Here is a 27,998-nt window from a genome sequence, read left to right as displayed (position 1 = left end):
TGTCTTTAAAAAGTAGTTTTCTCCTTATTGTTGTAATAACCCATTAACAAGAAAGAAGGGAAAAACCCAACTACAAGACTGTATTAACGGGAGAGTAAAAACGAAGTAACAGAACATATTTAAAATCAGACACTTACAAGTTATTTCTCAATCTAGTAGTACAAAACTGTTTTCCAATTATACTGTGAAAATGGCACTCAATATTTCATCAGACATCTTTAAGCCTCTCCTTATAATGTACCTCTTGTCCCAGTTTGTGTTGTTTTCTTGCTGAAAGTCATTGCTCTTGGGCTGAGCAGCCATGCAGAAAACTAGTTTCTACCTCACTGGACAGAAGCATTACAGATGTCAGTCGGCGCAGCACTTATTGTCTTACATTTTCTGCAATGTCCCAAAGAGATTAATTTCTTTTCTTTTCTAAAATCCATCTAGAGTATTTTTCAAAGCCCTCTTAAGAAGTTTTTTAGGGTGGGCATGTTTTTGTATGTATGTTTGTATGTATATGTATTTGTTCTCTCTCCTTCTCTCCTTTCCTCCCTCTTTTTTTTTTTTTTTTTTCTTTCCTAACATTAAATCAGATGGCTGTATTCCAGGGAAAGGAACAAAGTATATTTTGTTCCTATGGTCCTTTGATATAGTTCAGTATAGTGGCTGTAATATGTAGGGCTCTTTCTTTTTTTTTTTTTTTTTTCAGACTAGCAACTGCTTTATTCAACCACGACATACTATATAAAGTTCAAGAGGAATAATCACGTTTTGTCACAAATCTCCTCAGAGGAGTGTTTTACTTAGAGTGTTTTAGTGAAAATTTTATCTGAAACTTATTATAGTCAAGTGACAGATTTGGGACCACACGAAAGTTAGGACTGATTGTACAATGCCTTTGCGCTATTTCAGCTATTATTTTCAATATTTATATCATACGGGTAGGTTTGAAGTAGATAAACCCTTCTCTTTTATAATGAAACTGGTATTCTTTTTATCAATTTGTTTATTATTACTCTATCACTAAGAGGTGTTCATTCTTTTCCAGAATACTCTGCTTATCTACCCAGCTTTTTACATTTTTAGGCTTTGTCTGTCTAGAGTTATACCATTTCTTAAAGGGACCATGAAAACAGTTCTCCAAGCTACCTCTGAGAGACAACATTCAGTGTGTGAATCCATTTTTCCCCTGCAAAGTCCTCTAATATTATTCAAATCATTTTGCCTGGATTTTGAGGATCTAGTAAAAACTCATCTACCCATCTTGTGTATTCCTTCTTCTCATCATAGTCTCCCAAACTGCACTGAAGCTTTATACATGATAATTAATATCTCTTCAACACGGATTTATATTGCATCCTTTACACTAACATACCCTTCCAACATACTATATCATAAGTATCTTATATCTAGCTTCAAGTGCATACCATATTTGCAACTAGAATATACAAAGTCCAAAACATGTGAAAGCTATGGCTAAACACGATGCCATAGTTTGTGTGCTTTACGCATTAAAACGGGGGGGGGGGGGGTGTGATCTAAATTTACTTTTCAACCCTAAACAACTGCTAAACCTCACAACTGAAATTTATATATGTATATATGTTTTCATGTATGGCTATATAAAAAGTATTCATATAAATGAGATGATTATTTCAGTTAGCATTATATTATTTCTTTATGGGTAAGCTGAGAAGGCCAGGGGAACTTTCTTTTTTTTTTTTTAAATGACAACATTTATCATTTAGAAAGAGTATCATTGACAAGCATATACAGGTTTCCAATTTCTCTTTTAATCTATGTCACATAGTATTATGATTAGAAAGAAAACATTTACTATATTTAAGTCAACATTTGAATAAAAGAACAATATCTTTGTTAACTAATTTATCTATTAAGTGGATATATTCTTCTGGAAGTAGATACTGTTTTACTTATTTTTGTAAAGTGTTCCCATATACAAAATTTATGACAACTAGGAAAAGTATGTAAGAAACTCCTGGGAAAATGAAAAATAATAAAAGATAAATGAAATTAGTAAAAAATGATGTAATAAAGTTAATTGGCACATGTAACAAGAATTTTCTAGACACAGGCTTAGGAACAAAAGTGAGATGATTCTGAAATGGGGCAACCGAAAGATACAGGAAGCACAGGTGATAGAACCAAGATATAATTGGCTGTCCATAACATACTATACAGGTGCTATAAAGAGGCAGATATAGACACATCTTTTGATTTGTCAGTTAAAAAGTCACTGGTGATACTGTGAAAACCAGTTCCTATGGTGATTATACTAGGTTAAAAATAAATGGTCCAAGGTAAAGCAGTGAGGGTGCATGGACTCGTCACAGCTTGGTGACCAAGAAGGACACAGGTAGTGGTTTGGGGGTGGGAGTTGTGAGGCACAGTTTTCTTTAGGGAGAAAAAACTTAACCAAGATATCGTCTGAGGTTCAGGAGGAGGGGAGGGGAAATGATTAAAGACATACAAGAAAAAAGAGTAAATGGACAAAACATTTATATAAACAACATGCTTTAGGTAGGGATAGCATCCTGTTTCAACAGTAAAAACTAAAACATTAAGACCTAAAATATATCAAAACTTACTATGTAGTGAGCATTAAGAGCTTTATATATAATTTTATTACATTTCAGACACATCTTTCTTAGAAACTATATTAATTTCAAGTTTCAGGTATTTATAACTTTAAAGATATTATATAACTTGGCCAAACTTGCAGAGCTATGACTAATAAATGGCAGAGCTGAGACTTAACTCCATGTTGGCCTAATGTCAATGGTCAAGATTAAGTACAATGCAATTTATATAAAATTCAGAATATTTTAAAATTAAAATAATCTACAATGCAGGTTTCTACATTACCACATAAGATAAATAAGAAACATGTATTAAAATAATGCACTCATACCTGATACATCAATAAACAGTACATTTAAAGTTTGGAAGAAGCAAATCATTATGGAAATGAAAAGAAAGTAAGCAAACTATCAATCCAAAATTTATTTTCAATTTCCATGAAACTTAATACTCATCTGGTTTTTCAAACTATCAATCTTCATTCTCTAAACAGTGTATATATTTCCCAAATTTCTAGAAAATATGTTCAAGAAATTACTATTATTTTATGACATGAGCAGGAGACATTTTGGAGGAGTCTAACACTGAATGCGTACTTTGATTGTTTGGGATTGGCGACTTCTAGGTTTTGGTCCCCTGTCCATCTATCCAATAAATATTTTTACTAAGTCCATATTATGTGCCATGTTCTATGCTAGGCCATGATAACATAAAGATCCTGGTATCATTTCTGCCTTTAGGAAGCTTTTAGAGCTTAGAAAAATAATAGAGACATTTGACCACATGCTGTGATTTGATATGATAAATTTTATAATAAAGGCTTATATGTGGTTCTTAGAGAGGGCAGAGGGAGGAGTTTGTATCTCATATAACTCTCTCTCTAGAGGCCTCTGAGGAGACAACTTGTGGAGTAGTTTTAAATGGTAAGAAGGAAACCGTAAGGTCTATAGAGGAGTAATCTCTTGGCAGCAGAACCCATGTGAAAGGTTTAAAATATGGTTGCATGTTATGTCCCAGGGCCTACAAAGTCTAGTGTATCGTGTTGAAACATGTATATGTGGAGGGAGAAAACAGTACCTGGAGATGAAGCTAGAGAGTGTTGTATCAGACCATGTAGGGCCTTGAATGTCATGTTAAGTTTATACTTCATTATATAGACAAGGAGAGCCTATGTACAGAAATGACACCATAATATGTATTTATTAGGAGGTAGTTTTGGCCAAATTTTACTACTACAAATAGTAGAAAAAGCCTAAAGTCAAATGCATGAATTCTGGTTTCTGTGGTAGATAATTTCTTACCCACAAGACCATATCCTTGGTCTCAGACTTCCAGTCTACTTCGTTTCCCAAATATACTAAGATAACACCTATGTGAAACTATAGTTACTAGGTTATTTGCTCTTAGGTCATGATACTTCAAGTCTAAGGACACTCTACAAGTCTTGTGGCTCTTTTTACAATCTTACTGATGGAGTTTCGACACAAAGGTGTTCGTAATATATTTATTATGCAAATTTTTGTTGTGTTTCCATGAAAGTCTTTCTCATGGGAAAGGGGAAGATGGCAAAAATCAAAACTGTATGGAGTAGAGTTAGGAGAGAAGAAAAACAGAAGGTGTGGTTACAGAGAAAGGGATAGACGTAGAAAAACTCAATGTCTGGAAGGGAAGAAAGAAGAACAGTTTGGGAGGTGACAGAGAAATTACTAAAAATAAGGTCAAGGCAAGAGCATTGGATACAGCAATTGAAAGAGTACTGTTTTTACCTACAAAATGCTATTTTGAAAAAAAATCTCTGCTTTCTTTTTCTACTTGTTATATTTGTGTATATGCATGTATTTGTATATATTTATGTGACTGTTGTAACTAGCCATATTTTTTATATAAAAAATGTTTTTCACAGACAGCATATATTTTATAACGTAAGGTTTGTATTTTAATGGACAGCCCATGTTAACATTATTGCTGTGTATCTCTCTTTCATAGAATTTAAAGGAATTTAAAGGCTTTGCCAGTTCTACATTATTTCTAACACTTACCTGTATCTTTCCTTACATTTTTACTTCCGAAGCCAAGTCTTTGCATTAGTCCAGGCCACCATTCATTCTGCTAATATCTGTTGAGCAGCTACTACTGTATTATTCAAGCATTGCTTTTGACCTTGGGAAAACAGTAATGAACATGAGCCATATGGCCCCTCTCACGTGAGAGAGAAATACAAACACTATATGTAAAATATTAATTATAAATGTGCTATGCCTCATGACATGTGGGCAATCAGAGAAGGTACTGCACATATACAGGCCCAGAGTCAGGTGAGGATGAGGGATATTCATTAAGCTAAACTGGTTTAGAGTACAGATGCAGGGGAGAGGATGTCGAGAGATGGGTCTAGAAAGGTGGGCAGGTCCCTGTGAGCCACACTGATTGTTTCTAAATACAACATAACTTCAATGAAAAGCTTACTGCAGAGAAATAACCTGCCCGGTGAAGTGTACATATGAAAAGCTCTATTGGGCTGCAGTGCAGAATGAATACGATGAGAATGAAGATGAAACGAGGAAAACAACTTAAGAGCTGTTTCAGTGGTTTAAAAAAAAAAAAAAATGCACCTTTGATACCAGAGTGGTAGCAGGGTCGTCATGGGATACTAAGGGACATTAATAGTACATAGAATACAAAGAATTTTAGACTTTGTTCTTAGGGTTTCACTTTTATTAACTCATTTCAGCTTACAGTGATCTTAAAAGGTAGACACTATTATTATCGCCAGGTTATAAGTGAGGACATTTAGTCATAGTGAAGTTAATCAACTTCCCCCAGTTCACACCGCTGGAAGGTGGCAGACAGTATGCAAATTGAGGAAATGAGGAGTTTTGAGCAGTCTGGCTCCAGAATCATGCTCTAAATAAAGCATTTTAGATAATAGTTACGTATTTCTGCATAACGAATCCTTTCAAAATCTAGTGGCTTAGAAACACCACTTGTTACCAAACATATTCTGTAGGTCGTGGCTTAGCTGTTTTTCTGCTCAGGGTTTCCCATGGGATGCAATCAGGTTGCCAGGTGAGGCTCCGGTATGACAGGAGGGCCTGAGTAGGGAAAAATCTACTTCCCACATCAGGGGGGGTGCTGGCATTTACTAGGGAGCTGTTGGACTGGGGGTCTCCGTTCCTTCTCAGCCTCCCTTGCTCCTTTCCATGGTGGCTTCTGCGGAGAAGCTCACAACCTGGCAGCTTCTGCTTCATCAAAGCAAGCAAGCAGCTCATGCCAGAGACAGTGCGAGTGAGATGGGAGTAACAGTATTGTGTAACCGCATCTTGGAAGTGACGTCCCATTTCCACCCCCCACCCCCCCCCCCGCCCATGTTCTGTTCATTAGAAGCAAGTTATTAAGTGCAGCCCGTACTCATACAGAGGGGATTCCACAAAGGCATAAATACCAGAATATAGCAATGACTGTGAATCATTTGAGGAGCTGTCAGCAACATAACATAAATTGAACTTTAGGACGGACTGCACGTGAAAGATACGGAAGAGGGCAGAGTCAAGGATACTGTGAAAGGACGTAACATGATTATACATTTGATGGCTGAAGGTTGTCATAAGCTTGTGCCTTCCCTGTGATGTAGAAAGTATATTTATCTACTATGATTATCTACTATCAGAAAGGAAGAGGAGTATTTAAATCTTGCAGGTTTTGGCACTGGGAGGGTCTGATTGAGGTAGCAGGCTCTGACTTTTATTTCAATATTCCTGTAAACATGTCTTCCTCTGGATGTGCTCAATAAGCCAAATTCAGAAAAGGAGGCATATATTTAGATTCATTCAGGGCAAATTCCTTGCCGGGGTTGGGGAAGAGATTAGACAGATGGCAAGAGGGCTGCTTCTGTGACAAGGCTTGGATTGAGAATGGCAGAGATAGGAAGGCTGATAAACAAACAAAGGAGAAATTCCAGTGGAGTACAACAGAGGTAAACTTAGGTGAGCAAGCACTGAGATAGAGAGTTGACATGATAGTATATGTGTGATGTCTAAGTTAGATAATTTTCAGCTAACTTCAGGTCAGAGAACAATTGTAGGAAAGTATAGACAATATGTCCGAAAAGTAATAAGCACTGGGATGAGCTTTTAGAAGGTAAATACAGGAAGCCAGGTATTAGATCATCATCCTCACAGATTGGGAAATTACTCAGGATGTATCAGGACTTTTGATGGGGAGATATCAGTTTATTACACACAAATGGAACCCATAACAGTTATGCTTCCAGATAAAACATGCTGGATTATACTGTTGGTGCAAATGTATTCTTGGAGAGAAAAACAAACAGGTTCATTTTGTTTTCTTGCCTACTTTTTTTTTTTTTAAATAAATTTTGGAGTAATTTGTCACACAGCAATAAATAAGATGATTAATTGACTTTTCTACATTGCTGAGCACCTGAATATATGCCTGTTTATCTTTCCAATGGTTCAGTCTCACATTCTTTAAACATCCACTCTGACAAGTTGTCCCCAGAGAGGATGTGTTACATGTACAAATTCTTCGCTGTTTGGTTTCACCTTGCCTTTTGGGGTTATGATCTAAAGCCCTGATTCACAAGCCAAGAATGACTCAGGACAGAGTTGGCAGGACGCTCTCTGGGTTATTCCTTCCATCTTCCTTCCTTCCTACCAGGTGAGACTGGACTGGTCTTTAACGTGCTTCAAGAAATAATGATAATTTATAGGTTGTTAAACACCAAGGGAAAAGGTTAAATCTTAGCAGCTTTACCTTTTTAAATGTATCCTGAGGGTTTCAATTTTCTAGAATGTTAGATTTTTCAGTGAAAATTATTTTAAGTGTTCCTCACACTGGGTACTTAGAGAAAGAACAAGCATTTAAGAAAATAGCTTTTTAAACCTTTCTATCACCTGAATGGTTTCCAGCCCTCACAGCCTCACCTTATATGCATGGGTAAATTAACAAATACAGGGCTTAGTGGCACTTATGAGAGGCCCAGGTTGTTTCTTTTCTTTCTTTCTTTTTTTTTTTTTTTTTTTTTACATTCTGGATATATAAGAAATAACAAAAATATTCCCAATAACTTTACAAAACTGTGATATATTTTAAATGTTGACATTGAAGAATTATGCCTTTTAAATACACACAAAAATATATAATGATTTGTACTTGAAGATCACATGAGAAATCTAAATTCTGAGGTCTTATCTTGTCAAAATAAGGCCAAGGCCAAATGATCCTTGGCTTGATCTTTTGGTGATTCTTTATATATGAGTGAATTTTTTTCTCAGAAAAGTTTAAAATTGGGTCCATCTTAGGCACACAGAAACTTTAATAGGTTGCTGGGAGGGGTGGGTTCTTCATTACTCAGAGAAATAAAGCTAATGATGGCATATCATGTGTTGTCATGTACTTGTCCAGTACCCCTCTGAAATCATTCCACATATTCACCTCACTGACCAATTAAGAGCATGACATTTCTTAGAAAGTAGCTACTACTGTGAGTTGTCTTTGCATATGAAATATTAAAATGGTAATTTTACAAAGTACTCTCATTATATTCATGAGCAAAATTATTTAGGTATTGCATAGAGATGACCAGATTTTATAATGGTCATTCAAAGGCACTGAAACTCCTTGTGACATTCATAGGTAGCTAATGATTTTCATTCATAAATTTAATGACTGAAATTCCTTTAGTTGGGTTTGTTTTTCTTGAAAGATTTTAAGCAAATAATGCACTTTTAGCAAGGTAAATATTATAAACAAAACTCATGTTAGTATATCAATTAAATTAAGCTATGAATGGATCCATTCATATACTTATCCATTTCTACCTCAAATAATCTAATTATTTATCTATGTAGATTGGCAACCAAAATGCTGAGATAAATGTAACACAGATTTAATTTAATGGTAGTATAGTGATTCAGCCTGAAAATGTTCATTTTTACTTATTATAAAATATAAGTCATATAATGATTGCTTTCTTAAACTTATGAAATACTTGACAAGTATGTGTTCTAATATTAAATTATAAGCTTTCAAAATTTCAGTTAGCTTTTCTATTCTACAGTATGATAGAGTCAAAGCTTCCAACAACTATGGAATATGTCTGGAAAAAAAAAATTATATGCTATGTTGCCTACAAACTCCCGATCTCTAGATTTATATCTACCTCTGTCTACCTGCTTCATTTTTTCCCTAGGGGGGAAATATTAATAATTAATTTATAAAATATTTTTGTTAAGATCTATGGATTTCACTATCTAATCTAATCTAATAATGATTCATTGCAGGGGGAGGGGGGAGTAGGTAAGACCATATAATGACCAGAAAGAGGCCTGGTATATTTAAAAAAATTAGACTCAGAAACTCAATTAATCATGACATGCAACTTGTTCAGTATGACCTTAAACAAGTTAGTCTTCTTTTTCTCAGATTTTCACTGTCAGTTGAAGTTCAAATACCTATAACTCATTGATTTGATATAAGATAAAACAAGCTTATTTGTTGCAAGTACTTAGTAGTTACTTGGATATGAAATACTCACTAAATGGTAGTTGCTAATATTATAATTCCTCTTATTTTAAAGATCAAATGTGGTTGTATAACTAAATATTGTCTTCTAGAGAAAAAAATAGAAAAAAGAAAAGCTCCCCAACATATATGCCATACTTGTTTTGAATGTTAAAGATTCATAACTGCAAAAAAACAAGTTTAATGGAATTTACTTCTTCCCATGAAGCCAAAAATGAAATGGGTAAACTCTCAATTATTCTTATTATCCTTATACTAAAAATGAAATTTGATTTCAATTAAGACAGGGCAAATTGTAAACTAAAATCCTATGCTATGACTGGATTGACTTGATATCATAAAGTCAGCCATTAAGTTGGCAAGCTGACAGAATCAACTTTTTTCGGACTTTGGCATGTAACAAAAATCTTAATGCAAAGAGGGGAATGCTTATAGAAGAAAGAGACTGTTATCATTTAGTAATAAAGTACTGTGTTTTTTGCTTACTGTATACTCACAGCTCAAATTCCAGTTCACATACAATATCTAGATAGAAAATCAACTAGGATATAGGAGACTTGAAAAATCTTAAGCCTATCAGATCTACCTAATAGACACATATAGAACATTTCACCCAACAACATTAAAATACACACTTTCTCAAGTGTACTTGAAATATTCTCCAAATAGACCATATCTTAGACTGCAATCCTCTGCAGTGTTAAAGTTATAGAAATGATACAAAGTATTTATTCTGACCACAATGAAATGAAGATAGAAATCAATAAAGGAAAACTAAAAAAAAAAAAAAAAAAAGTCACAAATATGTAAAAATTAACAATATACTTTTGAACAAGAAATGAATTCCAAAAGGAATGAGAGGAAATTAGAAAATATTTTAAGATGAATGAAAATAAAAACAAGATGCCAAAGCATGAGATCCAGTAAAAGCAATTCTTAAAGAAAAATTTATAGCTGCAATGCATACATTAAAAAGAAAAAAAAAGATCTCAAATCAATAATCTAACTTGACATCTAAGGAACTCTGAAAAGAACAAGCTAAATCTAGAGCTGGAAAAAGAAAACTTAATAAAGTTTAGAGTAGAGATAGAGCACATGTAACAAAATAGAATCAACATCAAAAATGGGTTCTTTGTAAAGATCAGGAGAGTAGGCAAAATTTTAACTAGACTCACAAAGAGAAAAGAGAGGACCAAAAACCTAGAACTAAAGAAGAAGATGGCGGTGTAGGACGCTGGGCTCACCTCATCCTGCTGATCAATTAGATTCCACCCACACCTGCCTAAATAACCCAGATAATACCAGAAGACCAGCAGAATGGACTCTCCAGAGCCAAGTGTAGATGAGAGGACCATGGAAGAGGGTAGGAAGGGCGGAGAGGTCGTGAGTACTACACAGACTGGCAGGAGGGAGCCAGGATGGTGGTGGGGGAACGCACCCCGCAAGGCAGGGCCCCGAAATCTGGCTTGCAAAAGTGGAGGGGCCGGATGGAGTGTGTTCTGACAGCCATTAGGACTTAACATGTGGAATGTTAAAAGTCAACAGCTCTGCTCAGAGAGCAGGAGGGCGAGAGGACACGGAGGGAGAGTTCTTGAGCCCCAGAAGACAGAGCTCAGCTTGGCGGGGAACAAAGGCCCTGAAAAGCACCATCTCCCTCTTCCATTCCCCAGCAGAAATCCCAAAGGGAACCAGTTCTGTCATTGAACTTGCTTGTACCACGCAAACACCCAGCGCTGTGCTTATGTGGATTCATCCTTCCCATGGGTCTGCCTCCCCCCCGGTTGCTGCAGGGTCCCTCCTGCAGGAGACCACTGACAGCAAAGCGAGCTGAGCCTGCCCCTCCTGCCCCTGTGCACCTTGCAGATCCACCCTGGCTAATATGCCAGATCCCATCAAAGCAGAACCACAAGCCTGGCAGTGTGCAAGTAGCCCAGACAGGGGCCACACCACTCCACAGTGAGTCCTGCCCCTGAGAGGGGGGAAGAGAAGGTACACACCAGTCTGACTGTGGCCCCAGCGGTGGGCTGGGGACAGGCATCGGGTCTGACTGCAGCCCTGCCCACCAAAACAAGTTACTTCAGACAGCACAGGGGAAGTGCCCTGCAGTTCTGCCCCATCCCAGGGACTATCCAAAATGACAAAACGGAAGAATTCTCCTCAAAAGAAACTCCAGGAAGTAGCAACAGCTAATGAATTGATCAAAAATGATTTAATATAATGGAACAAGAATTTAGAATAATAGTCATAAAATTAATCACTGGGCTTGCAAAAAGTATAGAGGGCAGCAGAGAATCTATTGCTACAGAGATCAAGGGACTAAGAAATAGTAAAGAGGAGCTAAAAAATGCTATAAATGAGATGCAAAATAAAATGGAGGTGACCACAGCTAGGATTGGAGAGGCAGAGGAGAGAATACATGAATTAGAAGATAAAATTATGGAAAAAGAAGAAGCTGAGAAAAAGAGATAAAAAAATCCAGGAGTATGAGGGGAGAATTAGAGAACTAAGTGATGCAATGAAACAGAACAATATCCATATAATAGGAATTCCAGAAGAGGAAGAGAGGGAGAAAGGAGCTGAAGGTGTACTTGAACAAATCATAGTGGCATACTTCCCTGATCTGGGGAAGGTAAAAGGCATTGAAACCCAAGAGGCACAGAGAACTCCCTTCAGACATAACTTGAATCGATCTTCTGCATGACATATCACAGTGAACCTGGCAAAATACAAGGATAAAAAGAAAATTCTGAAAGCAGCTAGGGATAAACATGCTCTAACATATAAAGGGAGACCCATAAGACTAGTGGCAGACCTATCTACTGAAACTTGGCAGGCCAGAAAGGAATGGCAGGAAATCTTCAATGTGATGAACAGAAAAAATATGCAGCTGAGAATCCTTTATCCAGCAAGTCTGTCATTCAGAATAGGAGAGATAAAGGACTTCCCAAACAAACAAAAACTGAAGAAATTCATCACCACTAAACCAGCCCTACAAGAGATCCAAGGGGGATTCTGTGAGTGAAATGTTGCAAGGACCACAAAGTACCAGAGACATCACTACAAGCATGAAACCTACAGACATCACAATGACTCTAAACCCATTTCTTTCGATAATAACACTGAATGTAAATGGACTAAATGTTCCAACCAAAAGACATAGGGTACCAGAATGGATTCAAAAAACAAGACTCACCTATTTGCTGTCTATAAGAGACTCATATTAGACCTGAGGACACCTTCAGATTGATAGTGAGGGATGGAGAACTATCTATCATGTTACCGGAAGTCAAAAGAAAGCTGGAGTAGCAATACTTATATCAGACAAACGACTTTAAATTAAAGGCTGTAACAAGAAATGAAGAAGGGCATTATATAATAATCACAGGGTCCATCCATCAGGAAGAGCTAACAATTATAAATGTCTATAGCCGAATATAGGAGCCCTCAAATATATAAAACAATCACAAACATAAGCAACCTTATTGATAAGGATGTGGTAATTGCAGGGGACTTTAATACTCCACTTCCAACAATGGATAGATCATCTAGACACACGGTCAATAAAGAAACAAGGGCCCTGAATGATACATTGGATCAGATGGACTTGATAGATATATTTAGAACTCTGCATTCCAAAGGAACAGAATATACTTTCTTCTCGAGTTCACATGGAACATTCTCCAAGATAGATCACATACTGGGTCACAAAACAGCCCTTCATAAGTATAAAAGAATTGAGATCATACCATGCACACTTTCAGACCACAATGCTATGAAGCTTGAAATCAACCACAGGAAAAAGTCTGGAAAACCTCCAAAAGCATGGAGGTTAAAGAACACCCTACTAAAGAAAGAATGAGTCAACCAGGCAACTAGAGAAGAAATTAGAAAATATATGGAAAAAAATGATTATGAAAATAAAACAATCCAAACACTTTGGGATGCAGCAAAGGCAGTCCTGAGAGGAAAATACATTGCAATCCAGGCCTATCTCAAGAAACAGGAAAAATCCCAAATACAAAATCTAACAGCACATCTAAAGGAAACAGAAGCAGAACTGCAAAGACACTCCAGACCCAGCAGAAGAGAAATAATAAAGATCAGAGCAGAAATAAACAATATAGAATCTAAAAAACCTGTAGAGCAGATCAATGAAACCAAGAGTTGGTTTTTTGAAAACATAAACAAAATTGGTAAACCTCTAGCCAGGCTTCTCAAAAAGAAAAAGGAGATGACCCAAATAAATAAAATCATGAATGAAAATGGAATTATTACAACCAATCCCTCAGAAATACAAGCAATTATCAGGGAATACTATGAAAAATTGTATGCCAACAAACTGGGCAACCTGGGAGAAATGGACAAATTCCTAAGCACCCACACACTTCCAAAACTCAAACAGGAAGAAATAGAAAACTTGAACAGAGCCATAACCAGCAAAGAAATTGAATCAGTCATCAAAAATCTCCCAACAAATAAGAGTCCAGGACCAGATGGCTTCCCAGGGGAATTCTACCAGACATTTAAAGCAGAGATAATACCTATTCTTCTCAAGGTATTCCAAAAAACAGAAAGGGGAGGAAAACTTCCAGACTCATTCTATGAAGCCAGTATTACTTTGATTCCAAAATCAGACAGAGACCCAGCAAAGAAAGAGAACTACAGGCCAATATCCTTGATGAATACGGATGCAAAAATTCTCAATAAGATACTAGCAAATCAAATTCAACAGCATATAAGAATTATTCACCATGATCAAGTGGGATTCATTCCTGGGCTGCAGGGCTGGTTCAACATTCACAAATTAATCAATGTGATATATCACATTGATAAAAGAAAAGATAAGAATCATATGATCCTGTGAATTGCAAAAAAAGCATTTGACAAAATTCAGCATCCTTTCTTAATAAAAATCCTTGAGAACGTCGGGATAGAAGGAACATAGTTAAACATCATAAAAGCCATTTATGAAAAGCCCACAGCTAATATCATACTCAATGGGGAATAACTGAGAGCTTTCCCACTGAGGTCAGGAACACGATAGTGAAGTCCACTCTTACCGCTGTTGTTTAACATAGTGTTGGAAGTGCTAGCATCAGCAATCCGACAACAAAAGGAAATCAAAGGTATCCAAATTGGCAAAGATGAAGTCAAGCTTTCACTTTTTGCAGATGACATTATATTATACTTGGAAAACCTGATAGACTTCACCAAAAGTCTACTGGAACTGATACATGAATTCAGTAAAGTCGCAGGATACAAAATCAATGTACAGAAATCAGTTTTATTCTTATACAGTGATAATGAAGCAACAGAAAGACAAATAAAGAAACTGATCCCATTCACAATTGCACCAAGAAGCATAAAATACCTAGGAATAAACCTAACCAAAGATGTAAACGACCTGTATGCTGAAAACTATAGAAAGCTTATGAAAGAAATTGAAGAAGATATTAAGAAATGGAAAAACATTCCGTGCTCATGGATTAGAAGAATAAATATTGTTAAAATGTCAATACTACCCAAAGCTATCTACACATTCAATGCAATCCCAACCAAAATTGCACCAGTATTCTTCTTGAAGCTAGAACAAGCAATCCTAAAATTTGTATGGAACCACAAAAGACCCCAAATAGACAAAGTAATTTTGAAGAAGAAGACCAAAGCGGGAGGCATCGCAATCCCAGACTTTAGCCTCTACTACAAAGCTGTAATCATCAAGACAGCATGGTATTGGCACAATAACAGACACACAGACCAATGGAATAGAATAGAAACCCCAGAATTAGACCCAAAAAAGTATGGCCAATTAATCTTTAACAAAGCAGGAAAGAACATCCAATGGAAAAAAGACAGTCTCTTTAACAAATGGTGCTGGGAGAACTGGACAGCAACATGCAGAAGGATGAAACTAGACCACTTTCTTACACCATTCACAAAAACAAACTCAAAATGGATAAAGGACCTGAATGTGAGACAGGAAACCATGAAAACCGTAGAGGAGAAAGCAGGAAAAAACCTCTCTGACCTCAGCTGCAGGAATTTCTTACATGACACATCCCCAAAGGCAAGGGAATTAAAAGCAAAAATGAACTATTGGGACCTCATGAAGATAAAAAGCTTCTGCACTGGCAATGAAACAAACAACAAAACTAAAAGGCAACCAATGGAATGGGAAAAGATATTTGCAAATGACATATCGGACAAAGGGTTAGTATCCAAAATCTTTAAAGAGCTCACCAAACTCCACACCCAAAATACAAAGAATCCAGTGAAGAAATGGGCAGAACACATGAATAGACACTTCTCTAAAGAAGACATCCGGATGGCCAACAGGCACATGAAAAGATGCTCAACATCGCTCATCATCAGGGAAATACAAATTGAAGCCACACTCAGATACCACCTCACGCCAGTCAGAGTGGCTGAAATGAACAAATCAGGGGATTATAGATGCTGGTGAGGATGTGGAGAAACAGGAACACTCTTGCACTTTTGGTGGGAATGCAAACTGGTGAAGCCACTCTGGAAAACAGTGTGGAGGTTCCTCAAAATATTAAAAATAGATCTACCTTATGACCCAGCAATAGCACTGCTAGGAATTTACCCAAGGGATACAGGAGTGCTGATGCATGGGGGCACTTGTACCCCAATGTTTATAGTAGCACTGTCAACAATAGCCAAATTATGGAAAGAGCCTAAATGTCCATCAACTGATGAATGGATATAGAAATTGTGGTTTATATGCACAATGGAATACTACTTGGCAATGAGAAAGAATGAAATATGGCCTTTTGCCGCAACGTGGATGGAACTGGAGAATGTTATGCTAAGTGAAATAAGTCATACAGAGAAAAACAAATACCATATTTTTTCACTCTTATGTGAATCCTGAGAAACTTAATAGAAGACCATGGGGGAGGGGAATGAGAAAAAAAAGAGGTTAGAGAGGGAGGGAGCCAAAACACAAGAGACTCTTCAAAACTGAGAACAAATGAGGGGGTGGGAGGGAGGGGAGGGAAGGGTGGGTGATGGGTATTGAGAAAGGCTCCTGGTGGGATGAGTACTGCATGTTGTATGGAAACCAATTTGACAGTAAGTTTCATATTAAAAAAAAAAAAAAAGAAAAATAGAGGAAACAAAAGCAGAAATGACAGTGGGGACTTACTAGCAAAGTTACAGAACTTAAAAAAAAAAATAAAAAATAAGAGACTACTGTGAACAGTTACATGCCCACAAATTAAATAACCTAGGCAAAATCCAAATGGAGAAATTCTAGAAATATTCAAATTACTAAAACTGAATCAAGAAAATAATGAAAACATCTGAACAAATCTATAATGAGATCTATAAAAAGAAATTGAATCAGTAAACAAAAATCTCCCAGCCACAACAAAAAGAGCCCAGGGTCAGATGGTTTCAGTGGTAATTCTATGACAAAGAATAATGAACTCCAGTCTTCCTGAAATGCTTCCCAAAACACAAGAGTAAGCACTTCTTAATTTATTTTATGAAGTGAATATTACCTTGATACCAACGTAAGACAAAGATACCACAGAAAACTATAGACCAATATCATATATGAAGACAGATGCAAAATTCTTCAACAAAGTACTACTAAACTAAGTCCAATACAATAGCATGTTAAGAGAATAACCTAGTAAGATTTATCCCAAGACTGCAGTGTGAGATAACATACTACAAGGTGAAAGTCAAAGTGATACAGCAAATCCAGAAACTGAAGGAAAGAAACAGTATGATCATTTCAATTGATATAGAAAAAAATGTTTTTGATAAAATCCATCACGCTTTCATGGTAAAGACACTCACAAAATTAGGAACTGAAGCGAACTTCATTAACAAGATAAAGATAATTTATAAGAAAAACCACAGACTGAACGCTTTTAACCTGAGATCAGGAACAGGATAAGGAAGCCTAGTTTTAACATTGCTATTCTACTTTATATTGGAGGATCTAGCCAGAGAAGTTAGTCAAGACAAATAAATAAAAGGCAAACAAATTGGAAAGGAAGAAGTAAAACAATTCCATTTACAGATGGCATGATTCTATATATAGAAAATACCAAAGAATGCACAAAGAAACTAAGAGCTAATAAGTAAATATAGCAAACTTGCAGGGCACAAGATAAATGGAAAAATGTCTGTGTTGGTTCTATATATACCAGCAAAGACCAATATGAAAAGGAAATCAACAAAGCAATTACATTGATACCAGCATTTAAAGAATACAGTACGTAGGAATAATTTCACCAAAAAGGCAAGACTTATTAGTACACTGTTTACTATACTAAAAATTTAAAAAAAAGATTGCTGAAAAACAAACAAAAAAAGATAGCTAAATAAATGGAAAGATATCCTATGTTCATGGATTGGAAGACTTATCATAAGGTTAGGATGACAATACTACCCAAAGTGATCAAAAGATTCACTGAAAACCCTATAAAAACCCCAGTGGCCTTCTTTTGCAGAAATAAAAAAGGTGATCATCAAGTTCATATGGAATTTCAAAGAGCCTCCATCAGCCAAAACTATATTGAAAGAGAAAAAACAAATTTGGAGGACCCACACTTTGTTATTTCAGAACAACTTGAAAGCTATAGTAATCAAAACAGTGCGGTACTGGCATAAGAACAAAAATAAATCAATAGTATGGAATTGAGAGTGTGGAAATAAACACATCTATGGTTAATTGATTTTTGACAAGGGTTCAAAAGCCATTAATAGGGAAAGAATAATCTCTTCAACAAATGGTGGTATATATCCATATGTAAAAGAATGGAAATGGACACCTACCTTATACCCTATTCAAAACTTAACTCAAAACTGAATGACTACCTAAATAAAAAAGCCAAAACCATAAAACTGTTAATAGAAAACATGGAAATAAATCTTTATGACCTTGGAATTGGCAATGATTGTTAGATATGACATCAAAAGCATGAGCAAAAACAGGAAAAATAGATAAATGAAACTTCATCAAAAATTTCAAACTGTGCATCCAAGGTCATTATTAAGAAAATGAAAAAAAAAAAAAAAACCTATAGAATGTGGGAAAAACTTGCAAATCATACATGTGATAATAGTCTAGTATCCAGAATATATAAAAAAGACTTGTAACTCAACAACAAAAAGACAAAAAGCCTAATTAAAAAATGGGCAAAAAATTTGAAGAGTCATTTCTCCATATAAGAAATACAAATGACTAAGTACATGAAAAGATGCTCAATTATCATTGGTCATTAGCAAATTAAAATCATAGTGAGATACTAATTCATATCTACTAGGATGGAAATGATAATGATGATAAATGGATAATAATATTGGAAGGATAAAGAAATATTAGAACTTTCATAAAGTCCTGATGGGAATATAAAATGTTCTACCTACTGTGGAAAATAGTTTGATAATTCCTTATAAAGTTAAATATGGAATTACCATATGACCCAGCAATTCCACTCCTAGGTGTATAGCTAAAAGAACTGAAAACAGGTACTTAAACAAATACTCATGCATTAATGGTCAGTGCAGTACTGTTTTAATAGTCAAAATGTAGAAACAACCCTAATATCCATAAACAGATTAATGAAAAAAACAAACTGTGGCATACATAATCCAGGATAATTTAGACATAAAATATTGACACATACTACAACCAAATGACCCTGGAAAACATTATTTGAGGTGAAAGAAGTTAGAGACAAAAGGTTATTACATGATTCTGTGCAGAACAGGTAAAACCATACAGATAGAAAACAAACTGGTGGTTGCCCAAGTTGAAGGGAAGAAGGAAGAGACAGTATGTGCTTAATAGACAAGGACAGGTAAGGAGGTTATGTTTGGTTTGATTACAAGTTGTTGGTACTGGATAGAGGTCCTGGTTGCACAATTTTGTGTATGCAAAATGCCACTAAATCATTCACTTTTAAATGGTTAATTTTATGTTATGTGAATTTCACCTCATTTTAAAAAAACAGGATATATTATTACTCCCCAAATTCTGAGATATGAACAAAATCTAAACACGTTTTAAAACAGTTTTACTTCTGGGGAGCCTGGGTGGCTCAGTTGGTCTGACTCTTGATTTCGGTCCAGGTCATGATTTCATGACCCACATTGAGCCCCACATTGGGCTCTTCTCTAACCTCACAGAGGCTGCTTGGGATTCTCTCTGTCCCTTTTTCTCTGCCCCTTCCCTGCTCATGTGTGTGCTTGTCTCTCTCAAAATAAATGCTTATTTTTTTTTTTTTACTTCTGGAATGTATATGTTTTTGTTAAAATTAAGTTTTAAAGTTGTAGTTCATGGTAGTGGCTATTAAAACCTAGCTATAATTTTCTGCATTTGCAAAAAACAAAAACAAACTATGCCTCATTTTATTTATTTTTTTTTCAACGTTTATTTATTTTTGGGACAGAGAGAGACAGAGCATGAACGGGGGAGGGGCAGAGAGAGAGGGAGACACAGAATGGGAAACAGGCTCCAGGCTCTGAGCCATCAGCCCAGAGCCCGACGCGGGGCTCGAACTCACGGACCGCGAGATCGTGACCTGGCTGAAGTCGGACGCTTAACCGACTGCGCCACCCAGGCGCCCCAACCTCATTTTATAATAAACTGAACCAGCCACATTTTTTTTACGTGTCTATATTATTTCTATAGTAGAAAATCAAAATCTTCAACCTTCTAAACTGCATCAACTCCCTGAACCACTCAAAAGATTTTGTATAGTTAATTAGAATATGATAAAATGTACTTCTCACATGAGTAATTAGGCTCTGATATGCTTTTGGAAACTTTGTCTAATTTTGGCAATAGCATTCCATTGCATATTTGACATGCTCAATGCTAGGTGAGTGTGAAAAAAATTGACAGTTTTTCCTTTTTTCCAATTTTTACAAATTTAAACCAGCCACACTGTTACTTAGGGACAAATAGACTCCATTGTTTGCAATTAACCAGTGGCACCCAAACTTTGCTTTCATGTTTCAGTGACAAAGTATTATACACACTGAAGGATACATTACAGTGTGGCCAGATAATTTATTGAAAACTTCAATTGTGTTTTGTTCTTCCTGCTGGAAGAGATCAGAATAATGAAAGGTATTCTACTTTCTTAATCATATGAACATAGGTCGGTGTCATATTCAAGATCTGAGAGCTTTGCGAGGGACCATTTGAGTTATAGAGTCCATCCAAACAAAGTTAACCCCTTTATCTGTACAGACACATTTAAATTCTAGTTGGACAGCAATGCCAATGATAAGGACTTTTAAGAACCATGGCCTTGGAAATCACATAAGGCCCTGATTTGCCAAGCTTGACATATAAACAGAAGAGAGGTTGTCTTTAAGGATCTATGGAGGCTTAGACCGTGACAAAACCATCAGTGAATAATATGTGATTAATTTGCTTTAAAGGATTAAAGAAATATGACATTTTGATACTTCAGTGTTATAAAGTCACATGTTTACTACAAGAGGATAAAGATTAAAGTGAAACTAAAGATAATGGTTTCAGAAGTAAGACAATTATATTTCTAAATTCTGTATTTTCATTAGAAAGACACACTGCTGTGTAAGAATACAGTTATACTTCTTAACTAGTGTGTGGCTTCATTTAACATTACGTTTCCTTGACTATTTTCCTAGGAGAAAAGAAAATGCTTAAAGGTACTGATGACCTCCTTTTTCTCTTCCTTAAATCTTCCACTGTCGTCATTATTGCCAAGTTTAAAACTGCTCTTTCTGTAGTTACTGCTTGAAAAATGTATTACGGCAGCGAAACATATTCTGCTTATACACTCTTATGTAGGCAAAAAGAAGGCTTGATGGCCAGTAAGCATAAAGAGAAACAAAGAAGTAACTTAAAAGCATGGACATAACCTAAAGGCTATGAAAACTTGATAGTTTAAGAAAGTAACAGATCAGAACACTGGAAGATGAACACAGATACCTCTCACTTTCTCAATTAATTTAAAAATTTTTTGATGTTTTATTTATTTATTTTTGAGAGACAGTGTGTGTGCAAGCAGAGGAGGGGTAGAGAGAGACAGAGACCGAGAATTTGAAGCAGGCTCCAGGCTCCGAGCCGCAGAGCCCTACACAGGGCTTGAACTCACAGACTGTGAGATCATAACCTCAGCCAAAGTCAGTCGCTTAACAGATGAGCCACCCAGGCACCCCTCTCATTTAGCTTTTACCTGGTGCTTCCGAACTAGCACACTGGATGCTAGGACTCATGATCTACCACTGATTCCTTCTTCAAGGTAAGGCATCATTTACAGCTGTACCAGGCCACACTGAGATAATGACAATATTCCCTCATCAGAAAATGTTACACGGGTTATGCAGACAGTCTGAAGTAGAATAATAAAGTTAATAAAACATTTCAAGGATTAACATGAAAACTTATCCTAAAACAGAAACACAATTTAAAAAATAAAAAAAGTTTCCCTCTTTCCTTTCAGCAGCCTTTTCTTTGTACGCTGGCATGCTGACTATGGTACTACGGCTACCTGCGAATTATTCCATTTTGATAATAATTATTGATCCGCAAAGAGAGATTGTAGTGACCTCCAAGGCTTCTATAAAATATTTCCCAATTGGCAATCTTTCACCACTACAAAATTAACTTGATTTCACATGCTGTAAGGTGTAAATCTCTAATTATGCTACCTTCTGCGCATGGTGCACTGGAATTATGATTGCTTACTTATGTGCTACGTTTTCCAGAGCACTGACTCATTACCAATTTAAGGGACGATTCAATAACTATTTATCAACAGTCACAGAAAACATAATGACCATTTTAATAGTGGTGGAGAGTGTCTACTAAATTATCTTGGGATAATAAAGATATTTTATGTTTAGACTCCTTAAAACCACAAAATCACAGAAACCTCTAGTGTTTCTTGTTTCTCTCTCATTGATTGATTACCCATCCTTGGGCCTACTACACAACCTTCCTTGGAACATGAGATTAAAATAGTTCAGCTGGTTTTTATCTATATATGTTTGCAACGATTTAAGTATGTATTTTTCATAAGCCCAAATCATGTGACATTGCTCCCCACAAATTAAAGAACACATTTTCCTTGGACAGTACTTGACCATGGCCCTTATTCCACATAAACTGCTGGATCATTTGATTAGAAGACAACACTATAGATAAGTAACAAAAGAAGGCAGTTAATTTTTTTAAAAAATGGCAAGGATTATTTTATCCAGTCTTCTAGAAGATAAAGTTCCTGGGCTCATATAAATATGACAATATATTTACTAAATATTTAGTAGACATTTTGAGAAGTTCACTTATCTTTCCAATTCTCAATTCTACACATTCAATTGCATGAAAATAAAGGTATACGTGGATGGGTGTTTAGATGATTTCCCAGATGGATAAGTAATGAAACCCGAGCTTAGTGAGTGTTGTTCATTTGAGGGAGCATTTATAGGCATCACATCCTGCCATAAAGGGGAGAACTGAAAAACCACCAACAAAGATTTTTCGAAATATAACATTGCTTTTTCTGTTACAAACATTTCTGTTGCTTTAATACCTATGACACTCTGAAGAAATTTATGCACATTTATTCCCATCAAAAGTAAAATTCATATTGTGAAGTCAAGTCTTTCACAAAGTATTATGAAATTCTCCACAATTAGCACTAATTAGTACTTGAAGCAGAGATTTCATATCGAGGTTCAAAGAAGTAAATGACTAAGCCATACTAGCAGCTTCTATGCCTGGAGACAGCTCTGTGATTAGGGCGGAGCTTTATCAAACAAAATAAAACAAAACAAAAGCCAATGGGGACTCTGCTTGTTCCTGTCACCTAAAATATGGTCCAAACTACTGAGAGTAATTAACTCATGTAGCTAAAACAACTTAATACAGAACCTAAACAATTTTTGTATATGCATAATTTTTCTTAAACATAATTAATCATTCACTTGAGGAGAAAGGAGAAGTAACAAGTGTAATCACCTTCTATTAAAAACTTCTATTTCTACTAAATTTTTATTCCCTCAAGAGGGTTATTTACTGTTCTTCATAAAGCTAAGCTTTTACTTGCCATTTCACAAAAATTTTTCAACCAAAAAAATTCTGCAAAAGTAGTTCTATAGTATCCAGATTAATGATTTCTTATACTATTTTTAATTTCAATCCCTTGCAACTTATTCTTGAGGTAAAAATAAGATAGATTTAAAAATCCTTTTGTTGGGGAAGGGCAACCCTTCCCCTATGATCAGCAATTGCGCCAGTAGAAATTTATCCAAAGGATACAGGAGTGCTTATTTGAAGGGCCACGTGCACCCCAATGTTTATAGCACTGCTATCAAATTATGGAAAGATCCCAAATGTCCACCAACTGATGAATGGATTAAGGAGATATGGTGTGTATGTATGTGTACACACACCACACACACACACACACACACACACACACACACACACACACACAATGGAATATTACTTGGCAACGAAGAAGAATGAAATGTTGCCATTTGCAACAACGTGGATGGAACTAGATGGTATTATGCTAAGTGAAATAGGTTAGTCAGAGAAAGACAAAAATCACATGATTTCACTCATATGTGGAATCTGAGAAACTTAACATATGCTCATAGGGGAAGGGTAGGACAAATAAGATAAAAACAGAGAGGGAAACAAACCATGAGAGACTCTTACATACAGAGAACAATCTGAGGGTTGATGGGGGTAGGGAAAATGGGTGATAGCATTAAGGAGGACACTTGTTGGGGTGAGCACTGTGTATTGCATGTAAGTGGTGAGTCAATGGAATCTACTCCTGAAACCAAGACTACACTGTATGTTAGCTAACTTGAGAATAAATAAAATAAAATAAGTTAATTAATTAAAATCCCTTTGTTGTTTATAGCTTCAAGCTACATAAGCTGAGGTAGTTCATTTAAAACTCCATTTACCTCAGCACATTTGTTCTAAAGTTCTCTCCTAATTCAAACTCTTCACATAATTCAAGACATAGAACAGTACCAAAGAGAAAACCCTACTAAATCTAGGACCTCATTTGATGCAAATGGCATTAATCTAGGCTAAGTGTGGGGTGCAAAGAACGCTGAGCTGGATTTGAGATTCCTCATTTTAAACTGTGATATAAAAGAAACATATAGCCTGCAGAAAATAAGTGGTTTGGATCTTAACCAAGCAACTGCATATGAAAATATTTTATTAGTTCTATGAGACCACAAAAGCATTAGGTATATATTGTATATATGCATGTATATGCCTACATGCCTATTATAAATGTATACAGTAGTCCTCCCTGATCCATGGGAGACATGTTCCAAGAACCTCAGTGGATTCCTAAATCATGGATAGTACCAAACCCTATATATTGTTTTTTCCTATACTTACATATCTGTGATAAAGTTTAATTTATAAATTAGGATAAGAGATTAACTATAGTAATAAATTAGAACGATTATAATAATATACTATAATAAAAGTTACATGAATGTGGTCTCTTCTCCCTCTACCTCAAAATATCTCACTATATTTATTCTTCCTCTTCTTGTGATAATGCTAGATGGTAAAACGCCTACATGATGGGATGAAGTGAGGTGAATGTCAGGCATTGTGATTTTCCGCATTAAGCTGCTACTGGCCATCTGACAATACCACAGAAGGGGGATTATCTACTTCCAGACTGCGGTTGACTACAGTAACTGAAGCCATGGAAAGCAAAACCACGGATATTTTGATGTTGCATATGATGATAAGAAAATGTCACACAAGTACTAAAGTCCATTGTGCTGCCTCTCAATACCTTATACCTCAACGTATAAGTCGACTTTTCCAAATTTTGTAATATAATCATTTTAGTGGTTTCCTAATTTTTTTCAATAAGAGCCAATGCAGATTAGATAATCTTAAATAATTAATAATTTTAAGAAATATATACAAATCTGCAAAGGTGCATGTGTGTATGTTAGGAGGTGATGTATTTGGGAGATTATACATGTAGCTTCATTGGACAGTCAGTTAGAAGTCACACAACTGTTCAAAAGAGAAAGTGTAGTGAATTGATAAGAAAATAATACTATGCCCCCAAATCAAATAATCCAGTGAAGAAATGGGCAAAAGACATAAAGAGACACTCTTCCAAAGAAGACATTCAGATTGCTAACAGACATGAAAAGATGATCAACATCACCCATCTTCAGGGAAATACAAATCAAAACCACAATGAGATACCACCTCACACCTGTGAGAGAGGCTACAATGAACAACTCAGGAACAACAGATGTTGGCGAGGATGTGGAGAAAGAGGAGCATTTTGGCAATGCTGGTGGGAATGCAAACTGGTCCATTCACTCTGGAAAACAGTATGGAGGTTCATTAAAAAATTAAAAATCAAACTACCCTATGACCCAGCAATTGCACTACCGGGTATTTGTTCAAAAGATACAAAAATGCTGATTCAGAGGGGCATGTTCACCCCAATGTTTACAGCAGCAGTATCAACAATAGCCAAATTATGGAAAGAGCCCAAATGTCCATCACCTGATGAATGGATAAAGAAGATGTGGTGTGTGGATGGATAGATAGATAGATAGATAGATAGATAGATAGATAGATAGATAGTGGAATATTACTTGGCAATCAAAATGAATGAAATCTTGCTGTTTGCAACAACATGGATAGAAGTAGAAGGTATTATGCTAAGCAAAATAAGTGAGAGAAAGATAAATATATGATTTCACTCATATGTGTAATTTAAGAAACAAAACAGATGAACACAGGGGAAGGGAAGGAAAAATAAAACAAAAACAGAGAGGGAGACAAAACATAAGAGACTCTTAAATACAGAGAACAAACTGAGGGTTGATGAGGGGGGTGGGGGAGAGAGGAAAATGGGTGATGGGCATTGAGGAGGACACTTGTTGGGATGAGTACTGGGGTTGTATGTAAGTGATGAACCATGGAATCTACCCCCAAAACCAAGAGCACACTTTACACACTGTATGTTAGTCAGTTTGACAATAATTATATTTAAAAAATAATAAAATAAAAAGTTCTATAAAACTGTAAAAATAAATAAATAAATAAATAAATAAATAAATAAATAAATAAATATTATAAAAAAAGAAAGAAACTAATACTATGGGGCACCTGGGTGGCTCAGTTGGTCAAATGTTTGACTCTTGATTTCGGTTCAGGTCATGGTCTCACCGTCACGGAATTGAGCCCCTGAGCCTCCCGTGTAGGACTCCATGCTGATAGCGCATAGGGCTCCATGCTCTTGGGTGGAAGCCTGCTTAGGATTCTCTCTCTCCCTTATTCTCTGCACCTCTCCTGCTTGTGCTCTCTCAAAACAAACATAAAAAAACAAAAACAAAAACAAAACCTAATACTATGATAATACACTTAGGAAGCTAATTAATGTTAAATAATGTTCTATGTTTTTAAACTGCATCAGTAACAATCAATGCTCTATTAATTCATAGCCCCCGTGTGTTAAACCGGCATATCCAAATAGTTAAGTGTTACATTTTTTAGCACAGGTCTCTCAGTGAACATTAGAATCATAAATCTGTTTCTTTTAATTATGCTCATTTGCATATATTTAAATGCAGATGTCTGGTTAAGGATAATATGAATGATTTTTTTCTCCTTCAGTCTAAAAGTTGTGTTTTAAAATTAATCCTTACATATTGACTATAGCAATGTTAACAAATTAGCACTAAATTGATGAGATCAACTTAAAACCTTTTTCGGTTTTCACTCAGTGTGTATATATACACATATATATGTATATATATGTATACATACATATATAAAATACAACATAATATGTATAACATATAATGTAATATATGTGTTTATATAATATTTATAATATATATGCATACATTAGTTTTTATTTTTAGAAACTAATAATTCTCATAAATTATTATTTTACTGCCATTCATTTTGAAAAACACTTTAAAATAGTATTTTCTATTTCAATTTTAAAGCACCTATATTTTCAAATGCAGGATTTTAATCATAAAAAAATATCATGAAAAAATATATTAATAATAAAGAGCTATAGAAAGAATAATTATGATTTACAAAGCCAGTCTTAAATATATGACTAATCTTTACTGACATACATAAATACCACCATTATAAAACAGGTAATTTCATCAAAATTTTAACAGACTGATTTACTTTTTCAAAAGAGTAATAAAAAGCAATCCCTAATAAATATTAATTTTCAAAACATAGTAGGCCATCCTAGTCATTATTTCTTAATTCTGCATGTTCTGACAGAAATAAAATTGATAGAAATAAAATTTTTCACTTTAGGTTATGGAAATTACTTTCAGAAATACATATTAAAGAGTTCCAAAAATCTTAAAAATAGCTATCAAAACAGCAGTCAATGAAGCAAAACATATTCTTGTTAAAATCAGCTCATGAATACCATCTGCATTGCAATAGGATCCTGGTTTGAAGTCTAGGATAAAAGGATTTTAGGGGTGCCTGGGTGGCTCAGTTGTTTGAGTGTCTGACTCTTGATTTCAGCTGCATGATCTCACAGTCATGGGATCGAGTTCCGTATAGGGCTCTGTGCTGGTTGTATAGAACCTGCGTGGCATTCTTTCTCTCCCTCTCTCTTTGCCTTTCCTTCCCTCTCTCTTTCTCTCTCTCAAAATAAATAAACTTTAAAAAAATTTAATAAAGAGTTTAATTTATTATACAAAAAGCTCTGTATTTGTTCAATAAGTCTAAGAGTAGGAAACAACAGCTTTAATACTCTATATTTTTAAGGCATACACAGGTGATAATATTTTAAATGTAGCTTATTTTTAGTGCAAAAAGT

General features: G+C 35.5%; 1 protein-coding gene and 2 long non-coding RNA genes across 12 annotated transcripts in view; 1 reads left to right on the top strand and 2 right to left on the bottom strand.

Moving 5' to 3' along the window:
• The window catches only part of PCLO (piccolo presynaptic cytomatrix protein), a 426,447-nt gene that overhangs the window by 165,834 nt on the left and 232,615 nt on the right, over nucleotides 1-27,998 (bottom strand). The window lies entirely within an intron of this gene.
• On the top strand, nucleotides 7,139-9,615 carry LOC147583287 (uncharacterized). Its single transcript, XR_015248052.1, has 2 exons — nucleotides 7,139-7,263; nucleotides 9,222-9,615. It is a non-coding gene; the product is annotated as an uncharacterized LOC147583287 (long non-coding RNA).
• On the bottom strand, nucleotides 19,375-23,559 carry LOC147583286 (uncharacterized). The gene is made up of 2 exons (XR_015248053.1): nucleotides 19,744-23,559; nucleotides 19,375-19,515 (listed from the first exon to the last, which is right to left on the bottom strand). It is a non-coding gene; the product is annotated as an uncharacterized LOC147583286 (long non-coding RNA).

This window comes from Puma concolor, chromosome A2 (assembly GCF_028749965.1).
Source record: "Puma concolor isolate L17-30 chromosome A2, mPumCon1.1.hap2, whole genome shotgun sequence".
Lineage (NCBI taxonomy): Eukaryota > Metazoa > Chordata > Mammalia > Carnivora > Felidae > Puma > Puma concolor.
The sequence above is the reverse complement of the archived record's forward strand: the minus strand, read 5'-3'. Positions and strand labels throughout refer to the sequence as shown.